The 16,537-nt window shown below is 39.1% G+C and overlaps 1 pseudogene; it reads right to left on the bottom strand.

Annotated features, from left to right (window-relative positions):
* Positions 1 to 16,537, bottom strand: part of LOC125116989 (cytochrome P450 2C18-like) — a 45,456-nt pseudogene that overhangs the window by 24,469 nt on the left and 4,450 nt on the right.

The following is a 16,537-nucleotide window of genomic DNA, read 5'->3' as shown; positions in this document are numbered from 1 at the left end:
AATAATGTATTGGGGAAATTAAAGAAAATAAATAAAAATTAAAAAAAATAAAAAAACAAACTACCAAGCTACAAATTAACACTACAAGATATGCTATTGGTATAACTTTCGACATTCTTTAATGATTTTAATTTTTTCTATTATAGTTGGTTTGTGAGATTCTGTCAATTTCTACTGTACAGCTGAATGTCCTAATCACATGTATTATATACATTCTTTTTCTCACATGATCCTCCATCATGTTCTATCACAAGTGACAAGGTATAGTTCCTCATGCTATACAGAAGGATCTCATTGCTAATTTATTCCAAATGCAACAGTTTGTGTCTATTAACCCCAGACTCCCAGTCCATCTCACTCCCTCCTCCTCCCCCTTGACAACCACAAGTCTATTCTCCAAGTCCATGAGTTTCTTTTCTGTGGAAAGTTTCATTTGTGCCCTGTATTAGATTCCAGAGATAAGTGATGTCATATGGTATTTGTCTTTCTCTTTCTGACTTACTTCACTCAGTAGGAGATTCTCTAGTTCCATCCATGTTGCTGCAAATGGCATCATTTTGTTCTTTTTTTGGCTGAGCAGTATTCCATTGTGTATACATACCACATCTTCCTAATCCCATCATCTGTCAAAGGACATTTGAGTTGTTTCCATGTCTTGGCTATTGTGAATATGGCTGCAGTGAACATGTGGGTGCATGTTCTTTTTCAAGCAAAGTGTTGTCTGGATATATGCCCAAGAGTGGGATTGCTAGATTATATGCTAGTTCTATATTTTGTTTTCTGAGGAACCTCCATACTGCTTTCCATAGTGGTTGTACCAATTCACATTCCCACCAACAGTGCTGGAGGGCTCCCTTATCTCCACACCCTCTCCAGCATTTGTTATTTGTGGACTTATTCATGATGGACATTCTGATTGGTATGAGGTGGTACCTCATAGCAGTTTTGATTTGCATTTCTCTAATAATTAGTGATGTTTAGTATTTTTTCATGTGCCTGTTGTCCATCTGTATACCTTCCTTGGAGAAATGTCTTTTCAGGTCTTTTGTCCACTTTTCAATTGGCTTGTTGGGTTTTTTTGCTGTTGAGTTGTATAAATTGTTTACATATTTTAGAGATTAAGCCCTTGTCAGTTGCATCATTTGAAACTATTTTCTCCCAATCCATAGGTTTTTTTTTTTTTATGGTTTCCTTTGCTGTGCAAAAGCTTGTCAGTTTGATTAGGCCCCATTAGTTTATTTTTGCTCTTCTTTCTGTAACCTTGGGAGTCTGACCTAAGAAAACACTTGTACGGTTGAGGTCAGAGAATGTTTTGCCTAAGTTCTCTTCTAGGAGTTTGATGGTGTCTTATCTTACATTTACGTCTTTAAGCCACTTTGAGTTTATTTTTGTGCATGGTGTGAGGGTGTGTTCCAGTTTCACTGATTTACATGCAGCTGTCCAGTTTTCCCAGCACCACTTGCTGAAGAGACTGTCTTCTTCCCATTTTATATTCTTGCCTCCTTTGTCGAAGATCAATTGATTGTAGGCGTCTGGGTTTATTTCTGAGTTCTCCATTCTATTCCACTGGTCTGTATGTCTGTTTTGGTACCAGGACCACACTGTCTTGATTATTGTGGCTTTGTAATATTGCCTGAGGTCTGGGGGGGGGGGCTGCTGCTTGGTTTTTGTTCCTCAGGAATGCTTGGGATAAGTACTGACATTTAGATTCCTGGAATAGGTGTCAGGTTACACGAATAAACCTCAAAGTTTTAACCTATTGATTTTTGACAAGGGTGCTAAGATAACTCATGTGTGAAGAACAGTCTTTTCAGCAAATGGTGCAGGATCCATGCTCTCAGACATGTATCTTCAACTCCGTACCGATGCCAATTCACTTTACACTCAATTAAGGCTCCTCTCTTCCATCCACCTCCTCTTCTCCATCAGGTGCCCATGTATACAGCATTATACATACAGCCTTCACCCATCTGAAATGCCCTCCCTTGTCTTTCAATGCAAATATATTAATATTTATTTCCAACCACTGGCCATGCAGGAAGCCTAGCTATATTAAGTCATTCTTTGCATTTTCTCTCTTTCCTCACCCTTTCTTTTTTTTTCTTTTCTTTTTTTTTTCCTTTTTAGGGACACACCTGTGGCATATGCAAGTCCTCAGGCTAGGGTCGAATCAGAGCTGAAGCTACCAGCCTACCCCACAGCCACAGCCACAGCGGATCCAAACAGCGTCTGCAACCTACTCCATGGCTCAGGGCAACACTGGATCCTTCACCCACTGAGCAAGGCCAGGGGTTGAACCTGTATCCTCATGGATTCTAGCTGGGCTTGTAACCTGCTGAGCCACAGGAGAACTCCTCTGTGTCTCTTACAGTGTGTGCAATGATCATACCCATCTTCATACTACAGCATAACTTTGCATTTTCTCACTGGTTTCTAATTGTTTACATACTACCTGGCATTTGCCTAAGTTCTCTTCATGTCATTCTGTCTCTCCTTAGGTAGATTATGAGTGTCTAAGGAGTAGAATCAATATCTGCAACTGATTTAATCATTAAATATTATCTCTTTCATAATGCTTCCTGTAGATCCATGCACACAACAGTACACATTCATGCATACTTAAAAGGTTCATCAGCATCAAAAGCTAGCCCAGTGAAACATCCCTGATAAATAGAAAACTATGCAATGAACCATAAAATGCACAAGCAATCAAATAACTGAGCTGTCATTAACATGGTACCTGCTCCATCTTGATCAGGAAAAAATCAGTAAAGTCCCGAGGGTTGTTGATGCTTGGTGTTCTCTGGTTTTCTCCAAAGTGTAACTTCTCATTTGAGCAAAAGTTTTAAGGAATGTGTTATAACTTCCTGCGAAATAATCAAGGAGAACAGGGAATATGTTGCAGACCTGCAAGAGAAAGCAAGAGTCTATTAAATAAAGAACACTTCAGGAAGACTTAAACACTATATGCTCAGCCTGGTGAATAACTCTGTTAAAGTATCAATATAACATGGTCTTTGTAGTGAGGGGAATATTTATTTCACAATACACAATTTTCTATGCTGACGGATGTATTTAAGGGAGAAAATGAGGACCAGGGATCAAAGATAATTATCATTTCCTATACTCATACTTAATGTTTATAGTATAAGAGCATTTAGATATGAATCTTTTCATTATTTTTACAACAATTTTTCCCTACAGTCATGAAACATGGGATGGCATGAAATACAATAATTCCCATTTGTAGATGACAGTAGACTTTAAAGGAGTTTAGGCAAATTGATACAGAGCACAGAGCTGGTCCCTGATGTTTAGTACCTTCAAGCATAAAATCAGTATTTTACAACTGAGGGGGTCCAAAAGATACCATGAAACACAACTCAAATTTTCATGTATTAAGTAGCCATACACCAGAGCAATGAAGTGACATCTCTAAGATCACACCATCATCCTTTAGGCAGAGTGCAAAACAGCTTAGTCCAGGGTACAGTTGAGATGTTTGTTTATAGCTCCTCCACCCCCCCCAAAAAAAAATTTATTCTCTCATCCTCAACGCAATTACCTCATCAGTTAGGATGCCAACCGAAGCCTCAAACTCTCCTGATTTAGTCAGGGCGCCCTGGCAGCACTCTCCCTCTAGAAGGAGACAGTCTCTTCCTTCCGAAATGCAGATGTTTCTACCAAGGAATGTGCTGAAGAAGGCATTAAATGGTGATTGGTGACGAGACGTGTGGGTAATGGGAGCCTTTACAGAAGGACCAAGAATTCCTTCTATTGCTGTGGTCATGTTTTGGGGAAGTTGCCAGAGTACTTTATGGAAACTGGGCTTTGGAATTTAGTGGAAAAACCACTGGACCAGGGACAATAGGATAGAAATGCAGTGCTGTACTCTGGGCATGTATTTTCCTGTCTATCATTAGAGGCCTCAGCCAAATGTGTTCTCCATGGTGCTGAGCTCTGGGCAGGATGGTGATCACACATTCACTTCACAGCTTGGTGCATAGAGAGATTTGGACTTCGTGGAGAAAAGAGCATAAATGGCTCTTTGAGAAGCAAGGATCTTGGCCTCCCCTGCCTCCATGGAGAGTTCAGAATCCTGAGGTTTTCCTTCACTTTTTCCATTAGGTTTAGAAAAGTCTGATCTTTATAATCAAAGCAGTTCTGGTAAATAATGGAACTGATCACATTGCAGGGAGCACAGCTCAGGATAAAAGTGGGATCACAGGGTGAAGCTGAAGAATCAGAAACGATTTAAACACATCATTAAAACATACACATGGAACACACTGTCTTTGAGATAGCAAGTAGTGATGATGTTAGAAAAAATTTCAATCTCTTTCCTACAAATTCCCTTGAAAACAAATATTCCACATGCCCTGAATCAACACATTGCTTTTATCTTCATCTGAAAAGACCCTTTTAACCTGACTAGGTATACCATGTTTTTTAGAAAAATATTCAGTTCACAACCACTGCCTCTACTTGTACTCTTTTCACACCGGGTACCTGTGAATTTGAAAATATAAAGAAGAAGACATTTTCAAATGCCATTTTCATATCGTTTAATAACTAAAATTTTAAGTGCTGAATAGCATCTGTCTGCAAAGCTGTAGAAAATTAAGCAGTGATACATAAATAAAGAGAATAGTTAGAGACCTAAAAATCAAGACATGTGTTGAACCAGCAGAGGAAAAACGAAGGAGAGAGAGATGGTACATGAATTCATGTATTTGGAAAGAATAAAGGGAAGTATTCATGTTGTTTGAGAAGAAAGACTAATACACACAACACTTACCATAAATTGGATTTTTGTCTATAGTCAAAAGAATGTAACATTTTTATTTCCAATGTAAACTCCAGGTAAGTGAAACAAAAAAGGTAAAGTGATGAACATGGCTCTTTTATGTTTTCATTTAAATGTTTAAAAATATTTCCTTTCTTAAGAAGTAAATGTCCATCATTTCCAATAACCACAGAAATACATTTATTTGATTTATTGGGCAAAGCTGCCTTATGTGAACTTCTGGGTACTGTTATGCATAACCATCAAGAGCATACTATGTTTTAATACATTTGAATTTTTGCATTCTTTAGATCAAGTTTATCATATTTCCAGCAAAGAAATTACATTAGAGGAAAACTTGTCCCTTTTTGGCAGGGGGGTCTATGAAATAAAGTTGTTGCAATCAAATCATCAATGAAACTTATATTGAGATCCAATTATTATATTGAGATCCAATATTCACATCTATAGACGTAATTAAGGATTACTTAAATCAACCACACAGTGGCAACGTCACCTTAGAGAGACGGTGGATAGGCAGTCCCAGCCCTCATTCTCCCATAGAAGCACTAGTTTAGCAATGATATTTGGACTAAAATTTCTCTATGAGATTTCCAGAATCCTTTAAGAAGTCATTGTAATATAGGCAAGCTCAAAGCTGAAAAAAAAATGATAAAGTTGATAAGAACAGCAATTTCCCTTTACACGCATCACCACCTCCCTCAATCTGGAAAACCTCAATGCTGGAAGAGTGCCCATTCTTACCACTCCTATTCAACACAGTACTATAAGTCCTAGCCTGAGTGATCACACAAAGAAAATAAAACGTATCCAAAGGAAAATGTTTAAAAAAAATCTGTTTGCAGTTGCAATGATCTTCTATATAAAAGCCCCTAAAGATGCCCCCCAAATTTAAAACTAATCAGTGAAAACAACAAAGTTGCATGATATAAAATCAACATACAGGAGTTCCCGTTATGGCCCAGAGGGAACCAACCCGACTAGTATCCATAAGGACACGGGTTCAGTTGCTGCCCCTGCTCAGGGAGTTAAGAATCACGCATTGCTGCAAGCTGTGGTGTAGGTCACAGGTGAGGCTCAGATCTGGCATTGCTGTGGCCACAGCATAAGCTGGAAGCTGCAGCTCCAATTTGACCCCTAGCCTGGGAACATCCATATGCCATGGGTATGACTCTAAAAAGAAAAAAGAAAAAAAAAAACACATACAAAAATCATCTGTGTTTCTATATTACCAAGAAACTCCATGAAAAAAATCCCATTTTAAAAAGCAACAAAAACAATACTTAGGAATAAATTTAACCAAGGATGTAAAAGCTCTGAACGTTTCTCTCTCATAAAATCTTAATGAAATAAAGAAGACACAAACAAATGGAAAGATATACAGTCCTCACAGACCAGGATTAGTACGCTTAATAGGTCCTTATTACTAAAAGCCATCTATAGAGTCAATATCATTTCGTTCAAAATCCTAATAGCTTTTAAAAACAGAAATATAAAAACAATCCTAAAATACCTATGGAACCACAAAAGGCCCCAGATACCCAAAGAAGTCCTGAACATGAAGAAAAAAGCTGAATGCATTAAACTTTCTGGTTTCAAATAAAATTCCAGAGCTAAAAAATCAAAACAGCAGTGTATTGGCATAGAAGCAGACATAGAGACCAAGACACAGAATTGAGAGCCCAGAAATAAACTCGCATATGAGCTATCAACTAATACTTGAGAAGGGAGTCAAGAATACTCACTGGCAAAAGGATAATCTTGTCAAGATGTGTTATCCTGTCTAGAGCAGCCTGCTTTGTGGCCTTAAACAAGCATTGTACCCCTGTTTAATCACTAAGGAAGAGAATGTATTTTAAAATTAAAATGAGTGGGAGGGACTGGGAGTTTGGGGTGAGTAGGTGCAAACTATTGCATTCGGAATGAATAAGCAACGAGGTCCTGCTGTACAGCACAGGGAACTCTATCTAAGCACTTGTGATGGAACATGATGGAGGTCAATGTGAAAACAAGAATGTATATATGTATATAAATGTATAACCAGGTCACTTTGCTGTATAGCAGGAATTGAAAGAAACCTGTCAATCAAATGTAATAAAAGCTTTTTAAAAATAAAATTGAAATGGAGTAATTGGGTTTTATGATTTTTAAATGGGGCTGATGGCCCTTGTGGAGCTGGTTTTAGACACATTTCCGCATTACTAAGAACCTGCATTTTCTAAAGTTTATCAGTCTCAAGTTTCTCAGACCACTGGGCCTTCTTGACACAATATCTGCTAGCAGCTACTGCCTGCAACTATGGGCTCAAGGTCTCCCCTTACAACTATGCAATCATTTCAGACTCAAAACCAATCCTTCCTTAACAAATATCCTTACTTCATGCATCTTCAGTTGTAATTCTTGACAAACAACTTACACGTTTTTGTGGGTTTTATTTTACAACCCTTCCCTATCTTGTAATCTGGCAGAACACAATTCAAATGCTTCTTAAATCTGTCTGCCTCAGATAATAGTCCTCAGTTTGGCCCTAATAAGACTGTTTTCTATTCCAGTTTTAATTACCTCCATTCATGAATAGATTCCAGATACATATGACATTTTACATACAGCTGATCCTTGAAAACATGGGGGCTAGGGGCACCAACTTCCTGCACAGTCAAACTCCATGCACAACTTTAGAGTCAGTCCTCCAAAACCACAATTTCAATCAACCAGAGGTCATACACGATTGCATCTAAGTGATCCCACAGTGCAAACCCACATTACTCAAGTGTTAAACAGATATACTACACACAATGGAATATTCTTCAGCTATGACAAAGAAGGAAATCCTTACATTTATAACAACATGGATGGATCTTGAGCATATTATGCTAAGTGAAATACGCCAAAGGGAAAAAGGCAAACAGTGTGTAATCTCACTTACATGTGGAATCTAAAAAAGCCAAACTTGGAGTTCCCATGTGGCTTAGTGGGTTAAGGATCCAGTGTTATCACTGCTGCAGCTTGGGTTGCTGCTGTGGTGTGGCTTTGATTCCATGGCCTGGGTACTTCCACATGCTGCAGGCAAACCAAAAAAAAAAAAAAAAAAGCACCAAACTCCTAGAAACGGAGAATAGAAGGGTGGTTACCAGGGGCTAGGGAATATGGGAAAGGGAGAGATATTGGTCAAACAACACAAACTTTCAGTTAGGAGTGATAAAGGTCTAGGGGGCTAATGCACAGAGTTCTCTTTAAAGTGAACATTACTGTTAATCATATACCTGAAAGGTGCTAAGGGAATCAATTTTAAATGTTCCCCAAAGAAATATTAATTATATGACCTGAAGGGAGTGTTAGACAATGCTATTGTGGTAATCATATTGCAATATTAAGTGTATCAAATCAACATATTTTATATCTTAAACCTACACAATTATATATCCATTATAGCTCAGTAAAGCTGAGGGGAAATGCTTGAGTGTAGATTACCTACTTTCAAGAAAGGTGATGGGTTAATTTCAACCTGGATATGCAGGTATAATTCCAGCCACAGTGTAGGGAAAATGGGTGCATCCTGCCGAAAACTGCATCTATAGTTCACCCTTGTCCTTTAGCTGACTGTCTGTCATTTACTGGAGCTGTATGAAAGAATATATCAATTATCAATAACTGATAGCAATGCAAAATCATTCTTGTCTATAAACAGGGAGTAGAAGCTCTCTATTCTTTTTTATAATGATTTTTATTTTTTCTATTCTAGTTGGTTCTGCTAATGTTCTACTGTACAGCAAAGGGACCCAGTCACACATGTATACATGTATATACATTCTTTTTCTCACATTATCCTCCATCATGCTCCGTCATGAGTGACTAGATAATAGTTCCCAGTGCTATACAGCAGGATCTCATTGCCCGTCTATTCCAAAGCAATACTTTGCATCTGTTAACCCCAGAGTCCCAGTCCATCCCACTCCCTTCCCCTCTCCCCTGTTAACCACAAGTCTATTCTCCACGTGCATGAGTTTCCCTTCTGGGGAAAGGAAAGGGCCATATACTAGATTCCAGATAGAAGTGACGCCATATGGAATTTGTCTTTCTCCCTTTGACTTATACCTCACTTAGTATGAGAGTCTCTAGTTCTATCCATGTTGATGCAAATGGTATTATTTTTCTCTTTTTCATGGCTGAGTGGTATTCCATTGTATATAGATACCACATCTTCTTAATGCAGTCATCTGTCGATGGCAAGGTCTCTGTTCTATCCAGTAGATGTTCATATGACTGTCCTAGCTAGTTTTTCTTTGTTTGAACACTCATGTCAGTCATCCTGTACATAAGTTTACACCTTTTTAACTTTCTTCTCCTTTGAACTGATAGTAACACCTTATTACAAATAGTTGTAAATGACTTCCTCATTAATGAAGTAAAAAATATCTTTAGCTTTGTTCATTTTTTATAAAGTAGAAGAAGAAATCCAAATGGCCAACAGGTATATGAAAAGATGCTCAACATCACTAATCATATTTTGTGCTGGCCTCAGTCTAGCAACAAGCATTTTTTTGCTTGGACCCCAGCGTTTGTGATTCTTAAAATGACTCCAAGAAGCCCTTCAGCAATAATCATCTGGAAACTTTGAAAAATAGGTGTTTATTATCTATAAGAGCTGGAAATGGGCAACACGCCTGGGGACACTCTGTAAGATTGTTAAGCAGAGAGAAATGGCTCCCAATTGGGCCTGGGTTTCTGCTCTCAATGGGGTAAAGTGTCAAGGCCCAGGGTTTTGAGGGTCCATTGCTGGTGAATTTAAAACATATGAGCAGGAAATTAAAGCTCTAGAAGAGAGAAAAACAAAAAACAAAAAAAAAACCAACCAGTGCAAACCGTCAGTAACTGAAATCACCAAGGACAAAGGAGCCTCAGCTGGGGGAGCTATTTATCTAGTCCTGTGGCTCCCATGTGCTTGTTTGAGATTGGCATTTTTGGAAGAGATGCTGCTTTGAAATTGTTGCCTTGGCAATAAAAGATTACATCAGGCACTTGCATTACAAAAAAGAAAAATGAATATGACTGGGTTTACACTTCACATTAGAAAATGCAGATCAGGAGTTCTCAGGGGTTAACGAATCTGACTAGGAACCATGAGGTTGCAGGTTCAATCCCTGGCCTTGCTCAGTGGGCTAAGGATCCGGTGTTGCCGTGAGCTGTGGTGTAGGTTGCAGATGTGGCTCGGATGCTGCATTGCTGTGCTTCTAGCGTAGGCCGGCAGCTACAGCTCCAATTAGATCCCTAGCCTGGGAACCTCCATGTGCCGTGAGAGTGGCCCAAGAAAATGGCAAAAAAAAAAGACAAAAAGAGATAAATAAAAAAATTTGAAAAAAAGATCTTCAAAAAAAAAAAAGAAAGAAAGAAAATGCAGATCAAAAGCAATGAGAGTTGGAGTTCCCTGGTGGCCTAGTGGTTAAGATTCTGGCATTGTCACTGCTGTGCCTCAGGGTCAATCCCTGGCCCAGGAACATATGCATGCCACAGGCATGGCCAAAAAAAAATTACTTAGGTATCACTTCACATGTGTTAGGATGGCCATTATCAAGAAGAGAGAAGGAAAGTGAGAGTGAACAGGATGAAGGGAGGAAGAAAGAACAAAAGCAAGGAAGAAAATAACAAGTTTTGGAGAGGGAGAGGACAAACTTAACTTTTGCATACAGTTGGTAGAATGTCAAATGGTTCACTATGAAAAGCAATACAGTGGTTCCTCAAAAAAAAGAAAATTACCATATTGCCAAGAAATCACACTTCTGAGGGATTCTTGTGATTTTTGTTGTTTTTTCTTTTATGTCTTTTTAAGGCCACATCCATGGCATATGGAAGTTCCCAGGCTAGGGGCTGAATTGGAGCAATAGCAATTCCAGGATCAAGCTGCATCTGTGACCTATGCCACAGTTTGCGGCAATGCCAGATCCTCATCCCACTGAGTGAGGCCAGGGATGGAACTCACATCTGGTTCTTAACCCACTGAAACACAACAGGAACTCCCACACTTCTGAGTTTTTACCCAAAGAGCTGAATGAGGACCTCAAAGAGATATTTGCACTCCTGTGCTGACAACAGCCAAGAGATGGAAACAACCTAAATGTCCATTGATGATTAATAATTAAGGAAAATGTGGAAGAGATCGGCCAACAGGGTAGAGCAGAGGAGCCTAAGCTCACCTGCGATAATGGACACACCAAAAATTACAATTATTAGTGAACAACCATCTGTGAAAAAGACCAGAGCCTACCAGAAAACATATTCTACAACTAAAGATATAACCAAGGAACAACAAAGAGATGGGTCCATGAGGCAGAACCTTCAGGTCACATTTACTGTTTACTACAACCCTGGTATAGTGAAATTCCATCCACACATGTGGATGACCCTTAAAGAGCAGAATCATTACAATTTCAGCACTTCTCCCCAAGGAGTGACATATCCGAGCCCCACATCAGGCTTGCCAGCCCAGTGGCTCTGAGACATGAATACAAGCCCCTAGAATATTTGGATTTGAAGGCCAGAGAGGCTTACTTTCAGTAGTCCCAGAGGGTGGAAGGAAATAAAAACTCCACTCTTAGAAGGACACACATAAATCATCACACGCTCTCTGGGATGCAGGGCACAGACAGCAATTTGAAAGGAGCCTGGGTCAGACCTACTCACTGATATTGGAGAGACTCTTGAAAAGGCAGGAGGTATTTGGAGATCACCCTGGAAACAAAGACACCAGCCACAGCCATTGCTCAGAGTTCCTTCTCCTCATAGACACTGGTGCTGTCAAGTACCACGTTGGAATCCTCCTTCTAGCTTATTAGGATCAGGGCCCAGCCCTGCCCTTCTCAACAGCCCATAGGCACCAGCACTGGGATGCCTCAGGCCAAGCAATTCACTGAGTGAGGACACAGGCCCACCCATCAGCATAGAGGCTGCCTGAAGCCTTTCTAAACTCCACAGCAACCCATGGACACAGTCCTCCATCTAGACAGCCCAGAACCCGGCCCCACACATACTTGCACACGCACTAGGATAGGACCCTGAAGGCCCAGTTGCCAGAACCCCAGGACACAGCTCAGCACCCCAGTGGCTAGGCAGTGGTCTCAGAAACTGTGGCCCTGCCCACCAGCAAGACTGCTCTCGTCTCTCAAGCCTCAGGACCAACCTTACCCACCAGCATGTAGACACCAGCTCAAGGACCTTGACAGACCCACAGCTTGCACAATAGAAATGTGGCATCTGTGCTGGGACCAGCTGAGCCCCAGCCCCACCAAACAGTGAGCCTGTGTTAGCTTGGGACCAGCCTCATGCACCATAAGCAGACACCAGTCATAGGACAACCATAGCCCCGCAGCCTACAGAGACACACACGCAAACTGAGAATGACAGGATGGAACATGGTCATCAATGGAAAGGGAAATCAAAAGAAAACTGGTGTGTCAATACTAATATCAAACAAAATTAGTCTTTACAACAAAGAAGTGATAGGAGAAAAAGGACATTACATAATCATCAAAGGATGAATTCAAGGAGAAAACAGATAACTGTAAACATATATGTGCTCAACATGGGATAGCCTAAATCCATAAGGAAAACATGAACAGACATCAATGGGGAAAATGACAATAACACACTAAGAGTAAAGGACTTTAGTACCTCCTCTACATCAATGGATGGATCATCCAGACAGCATATGAAAAAGAAAACACTAGCTTTAAATGATGCATTATACCATATGGGTATAATAGATATACATAGAACATTCCATCCAAAAGGAGCAGAATACACGTTCTTTTCAAGTGTACCCAGACCATTCTCCAGGATAGATCACATGTTAGGCCACAAAACAAGTATCAAAATTTAAGAAAATCAAAATAATATCAAGCATCTTTTCCTACCATAGCATTATGAGAGTAGATCAACTATAGGAAAAAACTGCAAAAAACCCCACATGAATACATGGGTGCTAAACAATATGCTACTCAACAACAAATGGATCACTGAGGAAATCAAAGAGGATATTGAAAAATACTTGAAGAAATGTGGAAAAAAAAAAGACAATGACCTAAAATCTATGGGATATAGAAAGAGCAGTTCTAGGGGACAAGTTTATAGAACACATGTTTATCTCAGGAAACAAAAATAATCTCACATAAACAACCTAAGCTTACCCTTAAAGAACTCACAAAAGTAGAGCAAACAAAACCCAACATTAGTAGAAGAAAAGAAGTCAGAGATCAGAGAAGAATTACAGAGAAAGAGACTAAAAAATAGTAGAAGAATCAAGGAAGTTACAAGCTAATTCTTTGCAAAGATAAACAAAATAGGGAAATATTTAGCCAGATTTATAAAGAAAAAAGATAGATGTCCCAAATCAGTAAAATCAAAAATAAAAAGGAGAAATTACAATCAACACCATAGAAATACAAAGGATTGTAAGAGGTTACTATGAATAATTACATTGCCAAAAAGAAAAAAGGACAACAAAGAAGAAATGGGTGAATCCTTAGAAACTGACCAATGCCCGAGACTGTACCAGGAAGGAACTGAAAATATGGGCTTGGGTTTACTATGTGATATGCGTGTGTTTGGTGGGTCATTATGTATTATCGTGTAAATATAAGCTTACTAGTAGTGTGAATACATAGGCTTGAATTAGAGCTACTGCAAATTGGGAATAGATCAATTACCAGTGATGACCTTGAATCAATAATAAGAGAAATTTCCAAAACCATAAGAGTCCATGATCAGACAGCTTCATAGGTGAATTCTACCCAACGTCTAGAGAAGAGTTAATACCTGTCCTCAAATTATTCCAGAAACTGCAGAGGAACAAATGCTCCTCTCCTCATTCTAAGGCAAACATCACACTAATACCACATCACACAAAGATAGCACAAAAAAGGAAACATACAGGCCAATGTCACTGATGAATACAGATGTAAAAAGCCTCCACAAAATATTAGCAAACTGAATCCAACCATACAGTGAAAGGATAACATATGGTATAATCCAGTGGTGTTTATCTCAGGGACACAGGACAGGTTCCATTCTGCAAATCAGTCAATGTGATATACCACATCAACACACTGAAGAATTAAAACCATAAGATTATCTCAAGAGATGTAGAAAAAGCTTTTGACAAAATTCAACATAGATTCATTGATAAAAACTCTCCACAAAGTGGGTACAGAGAGAACATCACTCAGCACAATAAAGTCCAGAGCTAACATCATAGTCAATGGTGAGGAGTTCCTGCTGTGGCACAGTGGGTTAAGAATCCAATTCAACAGCAGGAGTGGCTACAGAGGAATGGGTGAGATCTATAGCCCAGTGCAGAGGGTGAAAGGATCCAGCATGCCACAGCTGTGACATAGGTCACAGCTGCAGCTCACATTCAATCTCTGGCCCAGGCATTTCCATATGCCATGAGTGCAGCCATAAAAAAAATAATGGTGCAAAGTTGAAAGTGGTTCCCCTAAGATCAGGTACAAAACAAGTAAGCCCACTCTATCAACAGAGTATTGGCAGTCCTGACCAAAGAAATCAGACAAGAAAAAAACCAAGGGAAACCAAATTTGAAAGGAAGAAGTAAAACACTTTGAACTGTTTGAAATTCACATGACACTAGACCCAGAAAAGCCTAAAGATGCTACCAAAACCTATCAGAAATCATCAATGAGTCCAGTAAAGGTGCAGGATACAAAATTAACAAACATATTTCACTTGCATTTCTCTTCTTTAAAAACAAACTATCAGAAAGAGAGTAAAAAAATAATCATCCCACTTCAAATCACATCAAAAAGAAGAAAATATCTAGAAATAAAATTATCTAAGGAGGTAAAAGATGTGTAATTGGACAGTTCCCGTTGTGGCTCAGTGGTAACAAAGCCAACTGGTATCCATGAGGATGCAGGTTCGATCCCTGGCCCCACTTGGCAGGCTCAGGATCTGGCATTGCCATGAGCTGTGGTATAGGTTGCAGACGAGGCTCAGATCCTATGTTGCTGTGGCTGTGGTGTAGGCCAGCAGTTGCAGCTCCCACTCAACCCTGAGCATGGGAACTTCCATATGCTGTGGGTGTGGACCTAAAGAAACAAACTGAAACAACAACAACAGCAAAAAAGACATATACTTGGAAAACTATAAGACACTGATGAAAGAGACTGAAGATGACACAAACAGATGGAATGATATACTGTGTTCTTGGACTGTTAAAATGACCATAAAACCAATGCAGCCTACCAATTCAATGTAATCCCTATGAAATACCAATGGCATTTTTCACACAATGAGAACTAAGAATTGTAACAATTCGTGTGGTAACACAAAAGATACCAGAAAGCCAAAACAATCTTGAGAAAGAAGAACAGAACTGGAGGTATCATGCTCCTTAACTTCACACTATATAATAAAAAGCCACAGCAGTCAAAACAGTATGGAACTGACACAAAAAACAGACACATGGATCCATGGAACAGAATGGAGAGCACAGAAATAAATCCACACACCTATAGTCAATTAATCTATGACAAAGGAAGCCAGAATACACAGTACTGAAAAAACAGTCTCTTCAATAAGTGGTGCTGGGAAAACAAAACAGCTCTATGTAAAACAATAAAATTGGAACATTTCCTCAGAGTGCATTCAAACAAACTCAAAATGAATTAAAGACCTAAATATGAGGCTGCAAACCAAGAAACTCCTAGAAGAAAATGTAAGTATAATACTGTTTGACAAATCACATTGACATATTTGGGGGGATCTGTTTCCTAGGCAAAGGAAACGAAGGCAAAATTAAACAAATGGGACGTAAAATGGGACTTTAAAAGCTTTGCACAGCAAAGGAAGTCATCGACAAAAAGAAAAGACAACCTTCAGAACAGGAGAAAATATTTGCAAACAATGTGGACGAGAAAGGGTTACTTTCAAAAATATGTTACCTATAAAGATATATTTATTATATAGGCATATAATATCCAAAATATATAAACAACTTATATAACTCAATAACAAAAAACAAACCCAATTCAATTAAAAAACAGGCAGAAGTCCTGAATAGACATTTTTCCAAAGAAGACATGCAAATGCTACTAGGCACATGAAAAGATTCTCAACATTGATAATCATCAGAGAAATGCAAATCCAAACCACAATGAGATATCACCTCACACCTGTCAAAATGGTTGTCATGAAAAGACCTCAGATAACAAATTTTGGAGAGGATGTCAAGAAAAGAGAATCCTCATGCACTGTTGGTGGAAATGTACAGTGGTACAGCTACTGTGGAAAACAGGATGGAGTTTCCCCCAAAAAGGAAAAACAGTTCTGTAATCCATCAGTTCCACTGCTGGGTATATACCTAAAGAAAAGGAAAACACTAATCTGAAGAGATACATGCATCCCATTTTACATAGTATCATTTACAATAGTCAAGATACAGGAAGCAACACAAGTTGGGCTCAACAACAAGACTGGAACCTGAGCACTCAAGCCAAAACTTGTCCAGAAGTTACCTTTGCTTCATTTCATGCCGAAATTCCCTCCGTAAGAAAAGGGAACCCTCCTGCACTGGTGATGGGAATGTAAGCTGTTATAACCACTACAGAGACCAGTATGGAGGTATTTTAGAAATCTATACATAGAAATACCATATGACCCAGTAATCCCACTCTTGGGGCATATATCCAGACAAAACTTTCCTTGAAAAAGACTCACGCA

This window comes from Phacochoerus africanus, chromosome 15 (genome assembly GCF_016906955.1).
Source record: "Phacochoerus africanus isolate WHEZ1 chromosome 15, ROS_Pafr_v1, whole genome shotgun sequence".
Lineage (NCBI taxonomy): Eukaryota > Metazoa > Chordata > Mammalia > Artiodactyla > Suidae > Phacochoerus > Phacochoerus africanus.
Note: the sequence above shows the minus strand (reverse complement) of the source record. Positions and strands in the feature narration are given on the sequence as shown.